Source organism: Phocoena sinus, chromosome 10 (genome assembly GCF_008692025.1).
Source record: "Phocoena sinus isolate mPhoSin1 chromosome 10, mPhoSin1.pri, whole genome shotgun sequence".
Lineage (NCBI taxonomy): Eukaryota > Metazoa > Chordata > Mammalia > Artiodactyla > Phocoenidae > Phocoena > Phocoena sinus.
In genome coordinates, this window is record NC_045772.1 from 29,307,428 (window position 1) to 29,325,074 (window position 17,647).

Sequence of the window (17,647 nt, forward strand, 5' to 3'; positions counted from 1 at the left end):
CTGTGACCGACTGAATGTGTCAAAAGTGGTTTGCAAAGTTTTGTGCTAGAGATTGCTCGCTGGACGATGCTCCACGTTCTGGTAGACCAATTGAAGTTGATAGTGATCAAATTGAGACATTAACTGAGAACAATCAATGTTATACCATGCAGGAGATAGCCAACATACTCAAAATATCCAAATCAAGCACTGAAAATCATTTGCATCAGCTTGGTTATGTTAGTTGCTTTGATGTTTGGGTTCCACATAAACGGAAGAAAAAAAAAAAAAACCTTCTTGACTGTATTTATGCAAGCGATTCTCTACTTAATGAAAACGTTCCAGTTTTAAAACAAATTGTGATGGGCGATGTAAAGCAGATACTGTACAATAATGTGGAATGGAAGAGATCATGGGGCAAGTGAAATAAACCACTACCAACCACACCAAAGGCCGGTCTTCATCCAAAGAAGGTGATGTTGTGTATATGGTGGGATTGGAGGGGAGTTCTCTATTATGAGCTCCTTCCGGAAAACCAAATGATTAATTCCAACAAGTACTGCTCCCAAGTAGACCAACTGAAAGCAGCACTCCATGAAAAGCATCCAGAATTAGTCAACAGAAAACGCATAATCGTCCATCAGGATAACACAAGACCACATATTTTTTGATGACCAGGCAAAAACTGTTACAGCCTGGCTGTGAAGTTCTGATTCATCCGCCGTATTCACCAGACATTGAAACTTCGGATTGCCATTTATTTCGGTCTTTATAAAAGTTGCTTAATGGAAAAAATTTCAATTCCCTGGAAGACTGTAAAATGCACCTGGAACAGTTCTTTGCTCAAAAAGATAAAGAGTTTTGGGAAGATGGAATTATGAAATTGCCTGAAAAATGGCAGAAGGTAGTGGAACAAAAGGGTGAATATGTTGTTCAATAAAGTTCTTGGTGAAAATGAAAAATGTGTCTTTTATTTTTGCTTAAAAACTGAAGGCACTTTTTGGCCAACCCAATACATATATTTTTATATGTGGTACTATCATTTTGGTAGAGCCAAAGGGCTTATAAAATTTTAATTATAATAGATATTACCAGACTATTTTGAAGAAAAGTTTCAGTTAACACCCTCCCACTAGTAATATGGCTAAGAAAGTTTCAGTTTTCTCACATTATTAGACCTGAATGTTACAGGTATTTTACTATTGTTTAAACTTGCATTTTCTTCTGAACTCTGGTTGACACCTTTGAAATTAATTTTTTCAGTCTTCGAATTGTCTCTCCTGTGAATTGCCTGTCCATCTCTTTTACCAACTGACTCTTTCCTTTTTAGTTGTTTTGTATCAATTTGTAGGATGCCTTTATATATTCTGAAACTTAGGTTGTCTCCTAATTTATTTAGGTTTTATTTTATAGTTTATTTCATATAGGCAACTTACTTATGTTACGAATTTTGTCACTAGGTATTTATAGTTTTGTCATATTTAGAATTTTTTTTGTCTTTTTAATTAAGAAGTAGAGCACTCTATAGCAAAGTGCAAGAAAATATAAATGTACACTTCAATGAAGCAATACCCAGCACACATCTAAGTAACAATTTTTAGCACTTTTAGATCAGAAAATAGGCTATCACTAGCACCCAAGATGTTCTCTGCTGTGCCACCTCCAAATTTCTATCTCTCCTTCTCCCAAAAGGTCACCCCTTTCTTAACTTTGAATATTATATATTTTGCTTTTTTTTTTATTGAACCATATACACAAAGAATAATACAATGTCTATTCTGTTGTGTCTGACTATGTGGGGGCAGCATTATGTATTTCAGATTCATAGTATGTATATTTAGATACTTTATTGTCACTGTGCTGTATATCCATTCTATTGTTAATGGACATAAAGATTGTTTTCAGTTTGGGATTATTACGTATGCAGTTATTGTGATTTTCATCTGCATTTACCTAATGATTAGTGGTGTTGAACATTTTTTTGTCTGCTTATTAGCCAGTCGTGTCTTCTTTGGACAAATATCAACTCTTTTGCCCATTTTTGAATAAGGTTGTTTCGTGTTGCTGTTGAATTTTAGGACTTCTCTATATATTGGATATTAATCTCTTATCAGAGAAATGATTTGCAAATATTTTCGCATTTCATAGGTCAGCTTTTTACTCTGTTGATAGTGTTCTTTGATGTACAAATGTTTGTAAATTTTATGATGTTCAATTTGTTTAATTTTGCTTTTATTGCCTTGTCTTTTGTGTCAGATCAAAAAAATCATTGCCAAATCCAATGTTGTGAAGTTTTGCCCTGTGGTATCTTCTAAGGGTTTTATTGTTTCTGATCTTACATTTAGGTATTTGATCCATTTTGAGTCAGCTTTTGCATATGTGTTAGGTAAGGGTCCAAATTCATTCTTTTGCATGCGGATATCCAATTTTGAATGATCTTAGGAGCCTTGTTGAAACTAATTTAACCATATATGTAAAGATTTATTTCTGGGCTCTCTATTCTATTCCATAGGTCTATAGGTCTGTATTTATGCCAGCACCACACTATTTTGATTATCTTTGTAGGAAGTTTGTGACTTTGTAGTAAGTTTTGAAATCTGAAAGTATGAATCCTCCAACTTTGTTCTTTTTCAAAATTCTTTTGGCAATTTGGGGTCCCTTGAAATTACATATGAATTTTAGATGGATTTTTCTATTTCTGCAAAAAGTGTTGTTAAAATTTTGATTGGGATTGCATTGAATCTGTAGATCTTTTTGATAAGTATTGACATCTTAAAAATATTAAATCTTCCAGTCTGTGAACATGGGTTGTCTTTCCATTTATTTATGCCTTTACTTTCTTTCAGTAATGCTTTATAGTGTTCATTGTGTCTTTCGCCTCCTTGGCTAATTACTCAGTTTTAATTTTTTTGATGCTATTGTAAATGGGATTGTTTTCTTAATTTCCTTTTCAGATTGTTCATTGTTAGTGTATAGAAATGCAACTGACTTTTGTGTGTTGACTTTGTATTCCACTACTTTGATAAATTTGTTTTATTAGCTCAAACAAAATTTTTGGAGTCTTTAGGGACTCTTGTATATAAGATCATATCATCTGTGAACAGAGATCATTTTACTTCTTTATTTTTAATTTGGATGCATTTTATTTATTTTTTCTTGCTCAGTTGCTGTTTAGGATATCCAGTACTATGTTAAATAAAAGTGGTGAAAGCAAGCATCCTTGCCTTGTTCCTGATTTTAGAAGAAAAGCTTTCAGTATTTTACTATTGAGTATAATGTTCACTGTGGATTTTTCATGCATAGCTTTTATTATGTTGGGGTAGTTTTCTTCTATTTCTTTTTTGTCTTTATATCATGAAAAGTTGTTGAATTGTGTCAAATGCTTCTTTCTGCATCAAATGAGATAATCATGTATTTTTTTCTCTTCATCCTGGTAATGTGATGTACTAAATTGATCAATTTTCGTATGTTGAACGTTCCTTGCTTTCCAGGAATAAATCCCACGTGGTCATGGTGCATAATCCTTAACGCTGTTGAATTTAGTTTGCAAGTATTTTGTTAAGGATTTTTGCTATTTTTCTAGACACCTTCAGTGTTCTTATGGGAAACAGATCCAATTTCCTGGCTTCTCAGTTTCTTGACTTTATTTCCAAAGACTTTCTCCTTCAATCTCCTTCAATAAGTCACTGATACCTTCAATCACACATATCTGCCTGGGCCCCAACCTTGTCCTTCTCTATTCTTCCCTGTCTGTGAATGGGCACATTAAGTTTGAGGTATTAGTGAAGAATTAAAATGGGAATCTAACATATACAGTTAGATTTGAGTCTGGAATTCAGAAAAGTTGTATGGATTGGAGATATAAACTTTAGAGGCATGACCTTAATTAAGATGTCATGGGGATAGACTATAGTGTGAGAACAGGAGAGGGCCTAGGATTGAACAATGACTAGCTTCAATATTTAACGACCAGAAGATAACCAAGAGACAGGGAAAAAAGTAGCCATAGAGGTAAAAGGAGATACTATTGTCATGGTAGTCAACAGAATACAGTGCTCTGGAAAGAGGCAATTTAATGATGTCCTAAGCAGTCAAGATTGGAAAATAAGCAGGAGTTTGAATGTTACTGAGGATATTTGAGTCCATATTAAAAACCATTTTAGTGACATAGAGGAATGGAAACCACATTAAAGAAGGTAAATAAGAAGAGAGGAAATTTAAAAATAAAAAATATATCAGCTACTTTACTGAAAGCCAGAGAAGGAAGCTTGTTTATTTAATTATGTTTTTATGGGTACAGTTAGACCACAATTTCTGATGTGTTTATCATTTACATTTCTTTCAAACAATACCAGGTCTCTGTCTCCTCTTCTGATCCACCTCTACCACCACCAGCAATACTACCCTCTCCTACCACCACCACTACCTTCTGGTTCCAAGTTACCACCTTTTTTACAAAGAATATAGCAATAGCATCTTATTGATGTGTCCTTAACCATTCCTCTCCTCTAGCAATAGATTCTTTACACAAAGCCAATGATCTTTCATAAACATAAATCATATCATCTCAAAGCTTAAAACACTTTGATGGCTTTCCGCTGCTCTTAGCATAAAGACTAAAATTCCTTACCTAATTTACAACACCCCCTGTGATGTGTTCCTGCTTTCTTTTCTAACCTCATTTCATGATACTTCCCTACTTCTAACTTTAAGTGACACTAGGTTTATTTCAGTTCCCTGAACATGTCAAGCTTGTTCACCAGACTCTAGTTTCATGAGAGATGGATTTAGGCCTGTCTTGCTCAGAAAATTTTCTCAGGATCTAGCAGATTTCTTATATGTACAAGGTGTGCAATAAAGATTTCTTGAATGAAGAAATGATACTTCTTGTGCTTAAATAAAATATGGGAGGGGAAGACATGAGGGGAAAGAAAGGAGGAGAAAAAAAGCAGAGAAGAGAAAGAAAAAGTGGGGTAGAAAAAAAAAGAAGTGAAAGGAAATGAGCAATAATTACCTTTTGTTCTAAATAAAATCCAAAATCTTTAAGGTATCTGTGGCTTACAAACCTCTTAATGGTTTACCTCTTAACTAAGTTTGAAGTTCTCTTCTGACCATTTGTCCATCCTCACTCCAAGACATTTTTGCACCTATAGGCCTGAAAAACTACATGCATGAATTCCATATGGATAATCTGCATTATTTGCTATATTCTCTCTGACCACTAGGCCTTTGAATTGCTGTTCCTTATGCTTCTATTACTCATTCCTACCTACCCAAAGCCCAAATCATTTTTTTAAACTGTTTCCTACTAAATTTTGTGTCTCAGCTTAGATCTTGCTACTTTCTGAAGTCTTTCCATATACTAGTGTAGATTAGCATTATAGCAATAAATAGATTTAAAAATAACACTGCTCTTGGGGCACTGTGTCAGTTCATAAAATAATAAATGCTATTACTGTTGTGGTTGTTTTTGTTTTTATATAATACTCAGAGACATGAGGGGAAATATGTTTTATTTCCTCCTAGAATTTATTACTAAGCTCTGATTTTTAGAGTTGAATTTTAATAGCATTATAATAACCAAATGGCTACTAGTTTTAAGCCAAATCTAACTCATAATTAAAAGTATACAAGCAGTATTTCTGTTGATGGAATTAATAAAATTGATGTTAAAGTTGATTTATTATTATTATCATTTTGTAATGGTGGCTGATAGTTGTTGCACCAGGTATTTATTATTGATTGGGAGTTTGCGATGATTGACAAGCCCCCTAGTGATGCACATGTCCTGGTGCTCAGAAACAGAGAGAGGCACTGGTGTGTTCCTTTGAAATCACACAAATGCAGGAGGGAGGTGGTTACACAGACAGTGATGGCTTGATTACAGAGTGAGTACTTTATCCTTGAATCCATGCTTTTCTTCACTTGAGGGGACGCCTTCAAAGCAAAACCCTTTTTAGTGACTTTGACAAGAGATACCCTCTTAGGAACAATGATACATGCTTGGTTTTCTTCTGAGGCAATCAGTCTTATTTTCTTTAAGGAGACAAGGCCTGAAACAAACAAAAACCTGACAAAATTTTAGTAACATTATCAACAGGGTAAATTGGCAAAAAGGCTATAATCATTCTCCTGTATATCTGACACCATTAAAGTAGCACTTCATTTAAAATCTGGTATCAGGATTTACATGGTAAAGGGCAAAGACATATTCAGTTGAATTCAAGTAAATAATACCTTAGCTAGTCACATTTCCAGGTTAGAGCTGTTTCTATATCATAGTTTTATATAATCAATTTCAAAATACTGAATTGACTTCATCCTGCATATATCTTATAACCCACTTTTCAAAGGGGAGGAAATCAGTAATTCATTCATCAAATATATACTGCATGTTTACTATGTGGTACATATGTGCTGTACACATATAATATGTATACTATATATTTTAGTAGCTGAGGATATAGCAGTAAACAAAAGCATCTCCACCTTTCTTCAGTTCTAGTCTAATATGAGTGGAGAAATTAATAAACTAATGTACAAATAAATCATATAATATGTCAGAGTCTTGAGTGCTCTGAAAAAATAAGTAGGATGGGTGGGGGGAGTGGAAGTGCAAGGAGTAGGGGAGAGTTGCTGTTTGAGAAAGAACATAAGGGTGGCTTCTGAGAAGGTAGATGAGACCTGAAGGTGGTAAGAAGGTTGCTATCAGATATCTAGAGGAAGAGCATTTCCAAGGGCACAGAAGAGCAAGTGCAAAGACCCACGTATGAGGCTGTACTTAATGTGTTTGGGAAATGGGGAGGAAGCCAGTGTGCCTGGAGTTGCTTAATTGTTTTAGGAGATATGGTCAGTGAGATAGAAGGAGCCTAATTTTATAGGGCCTGTAAGCAACTAGCATTTACTCTAATGAAATTGTGTATCCTTGTGAGGGCTTTGAAGAAAAGGAGTGTCAAGAGAACAACTGGTTATATGAGTCTGGGTTTTGAGAGACAGGTCCAGGCTAGAGCTAAAATTTGGGTGTATAGTTGCTTTGAAAATCATGATAAAATGTCCTAGTGAGGAAAAGAAGATCACTGGCCAAAATATCAAGAAAATATTTAGTGGAGTAGTGGTGGTGGTGGTGGGTGAATGGATTCAATAAGAGAAAGAAGAAAATATATAAGGATAGCAAATATTGACGGTTTTTTTGAGGAGTAAAGTTATAAAGAGAAACAGAAAAACGGGGTGATAGCTGGAAGAGAATGTGAAATCAAAAAGGACTTTTAAGGTGTGAAGGTCTATAGCATATTTTTTAAGTCAAATGGAATGTCCCAGTAGAGAAGGTAAAAATGAAGGTATTGAAGAGATAAGGGTTACATGCTGGAGAAATGCCCTGAATGGGCAGTAAACTGAGGGGTTTGTCTTGAGAACAATAATAGAACCTCCATAATAATAAAAGCAAATACAAGCAGGTATATGGGGAGATGAGGTGGTGAGAACATGTGGGTGTAGGCTTTTGATTGCCTCTATTGTCTCAGTGGAATCGGACCCAAAGGCATCAACTAAGAATGAGGGTGAAGGAAAATTGTGTAAGTTGGGGGAGATCAGAAAGTGACTGGACTAGGGGATTGTGATATAATTGCTATTATCATCAAAGACTCACTTAGGGTTAGTGACATGGATGTTTTTTGTTTTTTGGTTTTTTTGGTTTTTTTTTTGTGGTACATGGGCCTCTCACTGTTGTGGCCGCTCCTGTTGCGGAGCACAGGCTCTGGACGCACAGGCTCAGCGGCCATGGCTCACGGGATCAGCCGCTCCGCGGCATGTGGGATCTTCCCGGACCGGGGCATGAACCCGTGTCCCCTGCATCGGCAGGCGGACTCTCAGCCACTGCGCCACCAGGGAAGCCCAACATGGATGTTTCTGTTTTTCTCCAGCATATTTAGTTTATGTGGATCCAGGTTCTGAGTAGATGAAAAGGGGATTTAACCAAGGTTATGGGTATAGCTAGCCAGGTGAGATGAAAGGAGAGGACAATGTGATTGAAAATATGTGTCAAGTAATGATTATAATGTAGATAATGAAATCTAAACTAAATGAAAAGTATGGACATGGTAGAAACAGTGAAAAGTTCACAGGGCTAGTAGTTATAGGATTGCCAGAGATGGGATACTAGGGAAATGGAGGTCAAAAGTGGGCTAACTGAAATCAAGAAAAAGGAGTGGCATTTATTGATAATGACCAAGTCTAAAGTATGACTGTGAGAATAGTTGAATGGGATAGGGTGAAGGACAAGGACAAGGAAAAAAATAGATGTCAGGGAACAGAGAGGCGAACAATTGGAAGGATTATTTATGTGGCTATTGAAGTCATCATGAATGATCACATAAGTAATGGTGGAAAGAATGAATAGGGTAGGAAACTCTTTAAGAAATGAATAGAGTGATCTAGGGCTTGGTAGAAGAGAAAAATAAAAAATTGGTTTAGTATTCTGATAATAAGACATTCGATGGAGAGTGGCCTGGAATGAGCAGCTTCTGAAAGAGGAGAGAAGACACCTGGTTGGAGTGTTTGGGATAGAAAAGAGCCAGTCTAGGTTTATGAAGGATGTGGGAGAAAAAACAGCCACCACTTATGAGGGCTGCCAAGTAAGCAGTGACCTTGGGGGAAAGATGTAATTCAACTAAAGTAATAAAACAAAGGCAGAGGGTCAAAATTAAAGGTAGGAGCTTTTGTTGATGACTGACAGTGAGTCAGTTACAAAATACCCAATGATTTGTTAACTTCACAAAAGATGTTTTGTGGTTTGGCCTCCAAGGTTTTATTTTTAAAACCACATACACAAATCAGTTATCATATGTGTTCACAGATTTGGAGGTAGAGACACAAGTGATGCCAAGTTTTCATAACTAGTCTGAATATAAAACACACAGAACCTTGGCTTGGTTCCGGTTATAGAAATCACTATTGTAAACATCTTTTTGAATTTAATTTCATTTTTCAGAAGAGGGGTCCTAAGCAGGCATAAAAGTAACAATTTATCAAACTGCCTGAAGGGTAAGATGTGAAAAACGATGATGAAAAACAACCACCTGGACAGGACAAGAAATGAAACTAAGAGGATTTTATAGAGTTTCTACCCAATTTCCCTAAGTTCCAGGAAGTTTTCTTAGGAGAAATGGTGATGCTTGAAAAACACATCATTCCTAGGATAGTAGAGACTTCTGGTCAGCATATGTGACTTTAGGGAGAAATAAATAATTCACATTTTAGAAAAAATAATTAACTAAAGGTGAGTCTTTAATAAAGTCATAAAGTAAGCAGGAAATGGACATATGTCTTGTCTTCACAAACTCTTTCAGGACTCAGTGAATAGTAAATGGAGGTAACAACATAATTTTAGGGGAGCTTGTTTCCACTCTGTTTGTCCAGACTTAGATTAGTGTGTGAAATAGTTATTTTATTGTATAGGATGTGTGCCAGTGTATTTTATAATATTTCCTTAGTAAAGGCAGTGAATGTCTCATGTTTGCCTTTATATCCCCCACATTCTGGAAACAGAGTGGATATTCAAATATTGAATCAACTTGAAAAACATGAATAGTTCTAATTTTCCAAATTTTGCATTTTTCACAACATGAGTGAGTACCAATATCAGGGATAGTTTCAGAGCGTAAAAAGAATAAAAAAATAAAGATTAAGTAAAAATATTCAAAGATTATATAATTCAAAGTTGTTAAGAGAGTAAATATTAAATGCCATCAACACCAAAAAAAAAAAAAGAGATAATTCTTTGAGGGGATTGTGGTTATTGTTTCACAATATACACGTGTATCAAATCACCATGTTGTATACCTTAAACATACATATATGTTAATAATATCTCAATAAAATGGAGAAAAGAAAAAAATACTTAAGAGAGTTAAGTAAAAATAAACAAAAATGGATATAGAAATATTTGTGATTAGCGTTTGTAATTCATTGTCATTTCTCTTTCTTCTTAGTGTTGCTTGATAGTAGTTATGTGAAAAAATTTCAACTCTGGGGAGTAGACAGTTGACTTTTTCGAATGTATGATGAGCGCACTCATGACTTTTCCATAAAGAAAATGTCAACTTTTAAATGTATATAAAAACCTGCTTTCTCACTGTCTTGTACCAACATCACTTTCAAACAAACGACAGCCCTGTCAACCAAGAAGCAGTTCAAAACATATTGCATTTTTACTGAGTTCTCTCTTGAAATTACCAAAAAGGGGGAGATGGAGAGTATATTCTTAACACCTAGAAAAAACTTCTAATATATGTCCTTTCATCATATTTCTTACTTTAAAACATCTCCCACAAAGAAGTTGCTCTCCTAAATGTCTCATCTTTCTGATCTACCTCAAACTCTCCCTTCACCTTTGCTTATGTTATATTTTTTCCTCCATTTCCTTTATTCTACCCCCTGATCTGCTACAGTCTTCATTTACATAGAAGGACCCAGAAGTCTGTTAGCAAGACAAAATATTCTTTAGCTGAAGTGGGAAGAAAACTGGGCTGTGAAAACTCAAGCTTTAATATCTTACTCTTGGCCAAATAAATTGTAGTGCAGGCTTGAGTAGAAGGGGGTGAGAAAAAGAAATTTTTTACTTGATCTTTAAGATTTTCAACTGAAAATCTTGTAAGATGTATTTACATTAAGTCAAAGGATTTTGCTTGATCTTTGTTTTAGTTCAAATTGGAATAGAGATAAAAACTCAAGGCTTTCATTCAGTATATGGATTAATTCCTTATCCAGACATTCTTTTGCTCCAGCTCACTAAGATCCCTAGATCTTAGGGATTTTCTCAGTAGTATCCCCATGGAAGAGAGAAGAATACTCAACGAGATGCTTCCAACACAGAGCTCTGTAGAAAGCTGAGGAAAAAAGGAACTACTATTTTGCAGAAAGTCCTTAAAGTGAAACAGACCACAAATTCTCTAATTACCAAGAGCATACCCAAGGCAAGCAGGCAGCCTTCTGTTTACCCCAAGACTAGGAAGGAGACCTGCTGGCTTTCCCTCAAAGATAACAAATGGTATTTATTGCTGTGTGAAAGAATCTTGCCAGATGAAGTGTATTTGCAATAAAAAAGGTTCACGTTGGCATTTTTTAAACCCTTGAAGAAAATGAGTTTGTTATAAGAAGCAGCTTTGGACGTCAAGCTAACTATGTGCTGTTCCTTTCCTTTCTTCAATACAAAATGAAAATAGTGGTACTTAGCCTACCCAGCCTCTTGAATTTGTTGTGAGGCTCTCATAAGATGATTCTTCTGATGGCATTAGAAGAAATGAGCTATAGGTTTCCATTTACATTCTACAGATGTAAAGTATTGCTCTGTACCTCCTGACTATTATCGTTATTGTTATTAGGCCAGTTTATAAAACTTGCTTTATTGAAATACAGTTAATAGGAGGGTTTGACTACTGGACCCTCATGGAGCATTTTAGAAAATAACTGAATATTAAATAATCATTTAAAAATCACTTAGATGCAGCTTAGCTTTGAGGCTTCTAGGCTGCAGTGCACATTTAATACATATAATAAGTTTTCTTGATATTTGCGTGTGTGATAAAAGAGGGAAACTTCTACGAAAAATGAAAAAAAAACTAATGAGATGCACATAATACCAAAAGAAAAAAGGAAGGAAAAGAATAATCAAAACAAGTGCTTCCAGATAACAGAGTATCTTAATAATGTAAATAAGAGCAAAATGCAAGCTGAGAGATCACCAAAATAAAGAATAAATCTAGACTGATAAATGACCTTTCATATTGGCTTAGAAAACAAAGAAAACCATTTTAATGTAAATATAACGTTTATGATATGTACAAAAATTTTGTTTCTAGGTAGGAGATTCACTTGGTAAGCCAATAAGTGTTGGTATTGGTCGATATCACCAATAACTGTTCTATGTCAGGCCTTGGCAGTTGGAAGAGACTTCCGAAATAGTCTAGTTTTTTCCTGGGGTAGAGGCTACTACTGAGATTCAGACTAAGAAAATTCTTTATTGTGTTTGGAAATGCTTGGCATCCCTGTTCTCAGGGAAACAGACGTGAGGCGTCTCTCCTAGTCATTTTGACAAAATCGCCAAAATATCTTTACAGACTTCCAGTACACCATAGCTGGTGGTAAATCCCACTCCATCTTCCCAGGAGCCGCTTCATTTTGCACCTCAGGAATCACAGAGTCCCAGGGAAGTTAATTGATCCTCCAAAAGCCACAGAGAGGCAGACCTGGGAAGTGACTTTTCCATCTTGGTGCTTTTCCACTACCTCAAGCTGCCTCCTCTCCAAGTCCCCTAAAGTGCAATTGGAACAGCTCTGGAAGACTACACAACAAACTTCTAACCCAGGTTGCTTTTTTACAGTGGGAATGAAGAGACAGCAGTGAAAAGAATTTACCTTTTCTCCATATTCCTCTGACTTTTTTGAGGAATTCATAAGAAGTATGCATTGGATTTGTGATTTTTAAAATAAATAAATTCTATTTGGTGTCTCTTTTTATCTATTTCTAAAATAATTGGAGAGAACATTTTGTAATACTCGGTGGCGTATTTCTTTCCATTTTTATACGTTGAAAGAAATGACACATAATGCTCTTCTGGAGGTGTTATTTTTCTACATGATTACCACTTCTACTCTCTCTGTTCCTGTTAAATAGTAAGAATTCTGAATAGAATTTTCCTTCCATTTGATTTTCCCATTGTTTTTCTCCTCTTATCTTACTATGCAATGTCGATGAAGTATTCCACATTTCATGTATTGGTGCCCATGCACTGAAAACCAGCAAAATCATGGCAGGATAAAATATGTTGGACCATTGAAAACACAAAGGACAAAATAAAAATAACACATTTACGAAGTGTTTTTTCAATAGAGGCAGAAGGTAAACTAAATTAAGTCATTTCTAATACTGACAAGTAACATACCCATTGAGAATCAATAACATCACTTACCGATGTAAGATCACTAGTTTGTTTTACCAAATTAAGACCTCTTAAGTGGTGAGCAGACTACATTCTTTGGGGCATTATTCATTTCTTCACATATTTGCTTCACCAAAGCCTTTCATCCTGTATAAATTCAGAAGGAAATTAAGTTGAAATAAAAAGAAACTCAAGGTACTATCAAGACCTATACTCCAGAATTAGGCCAACTTCTCTCTCCTTATTCCCCCATGTCCACACTTGCTGGGACTTAGCATCTCCTTTGAATTTATTGTTGTCATAGAAACATGTGTTCTTAGTTGACCTTTTGTCTTTCAAGGGGAAAGATAAACATACCACCCACTTTGGGGCCCCAACTAGAGGCTATTCCCAGAGAAATGCACCTTCCCAGCTGCAGAGTCTGACATGCCCAGGAGAGCAGCCATCTCCCGGCCTTGTTGCCAGCAATAGGCAGAGAATGGATGCCAGCTGTACTGCAGCTGGAGCTTCGTGAACCCTTTCCTATTAGGCCACATCCTGTCTGTCTTTTAGGAGTGAAGGAATGCTTCAGGTCAAATAAAGAACAGTCTTCTGCAATATAACCCCTAGGATTAATCATTTGAAAATAAGAGCAGGCAGGCCACCTAAGGTAAAGTCTAAGTAATAAAATATCTCCAATTGGACATAATGGAAATATACTGCATGTTATAGATTAGAATGCTTAAAGGGAGGAAAATTCTAATGTTTATAAGTCCTGCATACTATAAATTAATTTTAGATTTGGAAGACATTTTGGGTATTGAGGCTTAGAATCTGGACCCACATCATAGCAGTGACCAGTGACACATCTAGTGTGTATCCTGGGTCATTGTGTAGAGTTTTTAAAAAGTGCCACTTCTGGGGATATGCCACTGAGTGCCTTTGTGTAATGAAATTAGCTGCACAAGTGCTGTATGAGGGAGCCCTGCTGGTATGTCTATCTGTATACTTGGCATTTTGACTTAGATGTTTCAGAAACATCTCAGACTCAACAGAGAACTCTTGGTTTCTTCCACAAACCTGATTCTCCTCCATACCCATCCCCATTTCAGTAAATGGAAGGCAAATGCATACAGTTGTTTAAGTCAAAATCGTGATTGTTCTAGAGCCTTCCCTTTCCCCTTAGGAGCCCCGACCCCATTTGCCACATTTAAACAGTCTGAAAATCCACCAATCTCACCTCCAAAGTTCTTCTGGAATATACCTTCTTCCAGTAGGCTCTAGTTAATCTCCTTTCTCCCATACATTCCACTAGCATGTTTCATTCTCCCGGCAGCAACCAAAGGGTTCTTTTATAAAACCAACCAGTCTAGGTCACTTTTCCCTACTAACACCCTAAAGTGTCTTCCACATTTTCTTGGAGTTAAATTCAGCTCTTTATCATGACCTAAAAGGCTGTGCATGTTCTGAACTCTGCTTAGCTCTCTACCCTCCTCACACCATTATCTACCTAACTCATTGCACTTCATACTCTTCCCTCAAAAATACCAATCCATTTTGTGCTCAGAGATTTACATATGCTGATCCTCTGCCTGAACTATTCATTCCCTAGAACTTTCACGTGACACCAAACTTCACTTCACTTAGCACCGTGCTCTAGCAGCATCTTTTCAGAAAGGCCTTCCCTTGGCAACACTCTCTATAATGAAGCTAATAAATTAAATTAATTAAAACACTTAAAGAAATAAAACCGTTTCCTTGTTATTATTATATCACCCAGTGTATTTTCTCTATACCACTTATTGCATTCCAAGTTTACCTTTTTGTTTCCCTGTTCATTGACTATCTTACCCTACTAGAAGGTAGGGACCTCAACCGTACCTAAAACATTGCTTGGCAACATGGTGTGAGCTTTATATAAATATACACATACCCATACCTATTTTTATAAATGGAAATTATTCCTAACATTGTGCAATAACCAATTTCTCCTATCTATCCTCAGTGACACCTTAGTTGACTTTCTTTTTTAACTCTTATTTTAGTCTTCTTACTTCTTCTATAATTGAGGAGAAGCACAACTGAGACTTACTGCAAAGGAAAAAAGTGGGTTAATCTGTAACTAGTTTTGTGTTACTCCTAGGTGGTAATCTGGGACCCTAGATCACCATTCCCCAAAGAATCCTTGCCAGGAAAGCACTTTGATTTGTTGCTTTAAAGGAGATTTAGAAACATCTCTCCCTGCCTGGTTTGGCATGGAAGAGTGAATAAACATGCTTGAACTCACTACATGCTTCAGGGCATATGTGTATAGTTTAATATAACACATTCTGAAAACTTCTTTCTCCGGGAATACAGACACACGACCATGCAAACAGAAGACACCCGTTATTGAGTCTAATTAGCTCCTGGGTGGTCTGGCACAAGAATCCTCACGTTGACAGCTTAGTGTATTCTTCATAATGTCTTGAACCCAAAGAAATCAAAGATTCACTCATTATATTATTTTATACATTGTTAGCATTAAAAAGCATAACTTCAGTTATAATTATCACAGATGATTTTATTATAAAAGCAATAAATACATATTTATGCCCATGTTTTTAATTCTTCTATAGCCATTGACAACAAGTTTTCCACAGTAGTATCTTGGTCTTTATTATTATTATCATTTTGTATCCAATAATGTCTTTATCTCCCAAATTATAACATGTATTTTTTCTCTTTTTCTCATAATTTTAGTGAGCTCTCATAAACTCTTTACATGTAGCTTATTTGTTCATTTTCTCCTCTCTATATCACAATATAGATTAGGTGATTCAAAGAGACTTTGATATAGCTCATTTAGAAATCAGATGTCAGTATGACTCCCTCCATCACATCTCCTCCTAAGGCAGTCTCTGACTTTTTCTATAGAATTCCATTTCTGCATAACCTGGTGGTTTAGAAACTTTAATTCTCCAAATTCTTAGAAGTTCCAACGTGAAGTGTCAAAGCATATGATATGGTGAGGAGGGGGAAAGGGGCAGAGAGCAGGGCTGTGACATCACCCTTGTTTCCATCTGCCAGAGAAGATCCTCTTTATCTCTTTTAAATATTAGACTTCTGAATAGTATTTATTTTGAAGAAATTATTTCTACTCCAAAAAAAATTGAAAATTATTGTTTGACTCAATGATTTGTGCAACTCTGTATAGCACGAGACAAGCACCAGGTTCAGGTAGGCTTAGTATACCTGATGCTACTCGAGGAACTTGGGTCTACAAGACACTGAACTGTTCACACTTCCCAGACACCTGGAAATGTGACCCTCAGACCTCAGGCTTGTGGGAGAACCCCAGGTCCTCCCATGTGTGTGCCTGGGAACTCTCTTGTTTCTAAAAATAATTAGACCATCTTGAAAGTGGACCATGTTCCTCAGTACTTGATTACAGTTGAATGAAACAATGGCCTACATCTTGATCCATTATATTTTCTACTTCCTCTTCTTTGCTTTTGAATATAATGTTCCTTAAGCCTAGCATCCCTCAGTAGGAACCCCTACCTTCTTCACTCCAGGCATTTCCCTATCAAAAATCTTACTCATGGGGGCTTCCCTGGTGGCGCAGTGGTTGAGAGTCCACCTGCCAATGCAGGGGACACAGGTTCGTGCCCCAGTCTGGGAAGATCCCACATGCCACAGAGCGGCTAGGCCCGTGAGCCATGGCCGCTGAGCCTGTGCATCCAGAGCCTGTGCTGCGCAACGGGAGAGGCCACAACAGTGAGAGGCCCGCGTACCGCAAAACAAAAAAACTTACTCATTCTTCTAGACTTAATTAAAAACCTATCTCATCTATGAAGCCCCCCATGATTCCATCAGTCAGAAATGATTGTTACTTCTTCTGTACTGAACAGCCTGTACTTCATCATAGGACTTACATCATCCTGCCCCAGTTTATGGTTGTTTTATGCTGCTTGCCCCTGAGAGCCGACCTGTGTCTTACATTTCAGTATTCACCTCTTCCGAACCTGCTCACCCCAGGACATAATGTAGTTCCCTGTGCACACAGTAAATGTTCAATAGGAGATTACAGTTCTGAATTAGTTAGAAAGGTAGATGACCAGTTAAGCTTCTTCATTTTAGATATCATAAACCAACCCAGGCCACTGTAAAGAGAAAAGGAATTTTTAAAAGAATATTTAGAAGTTGTGCTTAGAGACTACACTATCAGGAACAATCTCTAAAGTGATGTCAGAGAATTGGTTCCATACAGACCTCTATGCAACCACCACTGTGCACCGGTGCAGCTATTGTACTGTGGAAACCATGAATGCTACTGCTTGGGCAGGCTGACAGAATCACAACCATTGGCTGCTTTGGAACTTGATGCATCTTTATTTGCTGCCCTGCTCTTGCCTGCATGGATATCTCATTAGTCCTGTTTCTTTGCATTAAATATCTTTGAGTTGAAGTGTTAGAATCTGGGGAGATTGTGTCTGAGAAAATGAGTTTTCACTTCTCCTGGAGGCCATCTCTGTCCCTACCAAGACTCACCAGGTAGAGAAGTTACCTAAAAGAGAAAAAGGTTTTAGAGGCCAAATGTCAAAAATGAACTTGAGGGGCTTCCCTGGTGGCTCAGTGGTTGAGAATCTGCCTGCCAATGCAGCAGACACGGGTTCGAGCCCTGGTCTGGGAAGATCTCACACGCCGCGGAGCAACTGAGCCCGTGAGCCACAATTACTGAGCCTGCACGTCTGGAACCTGTGCTCCGCAACA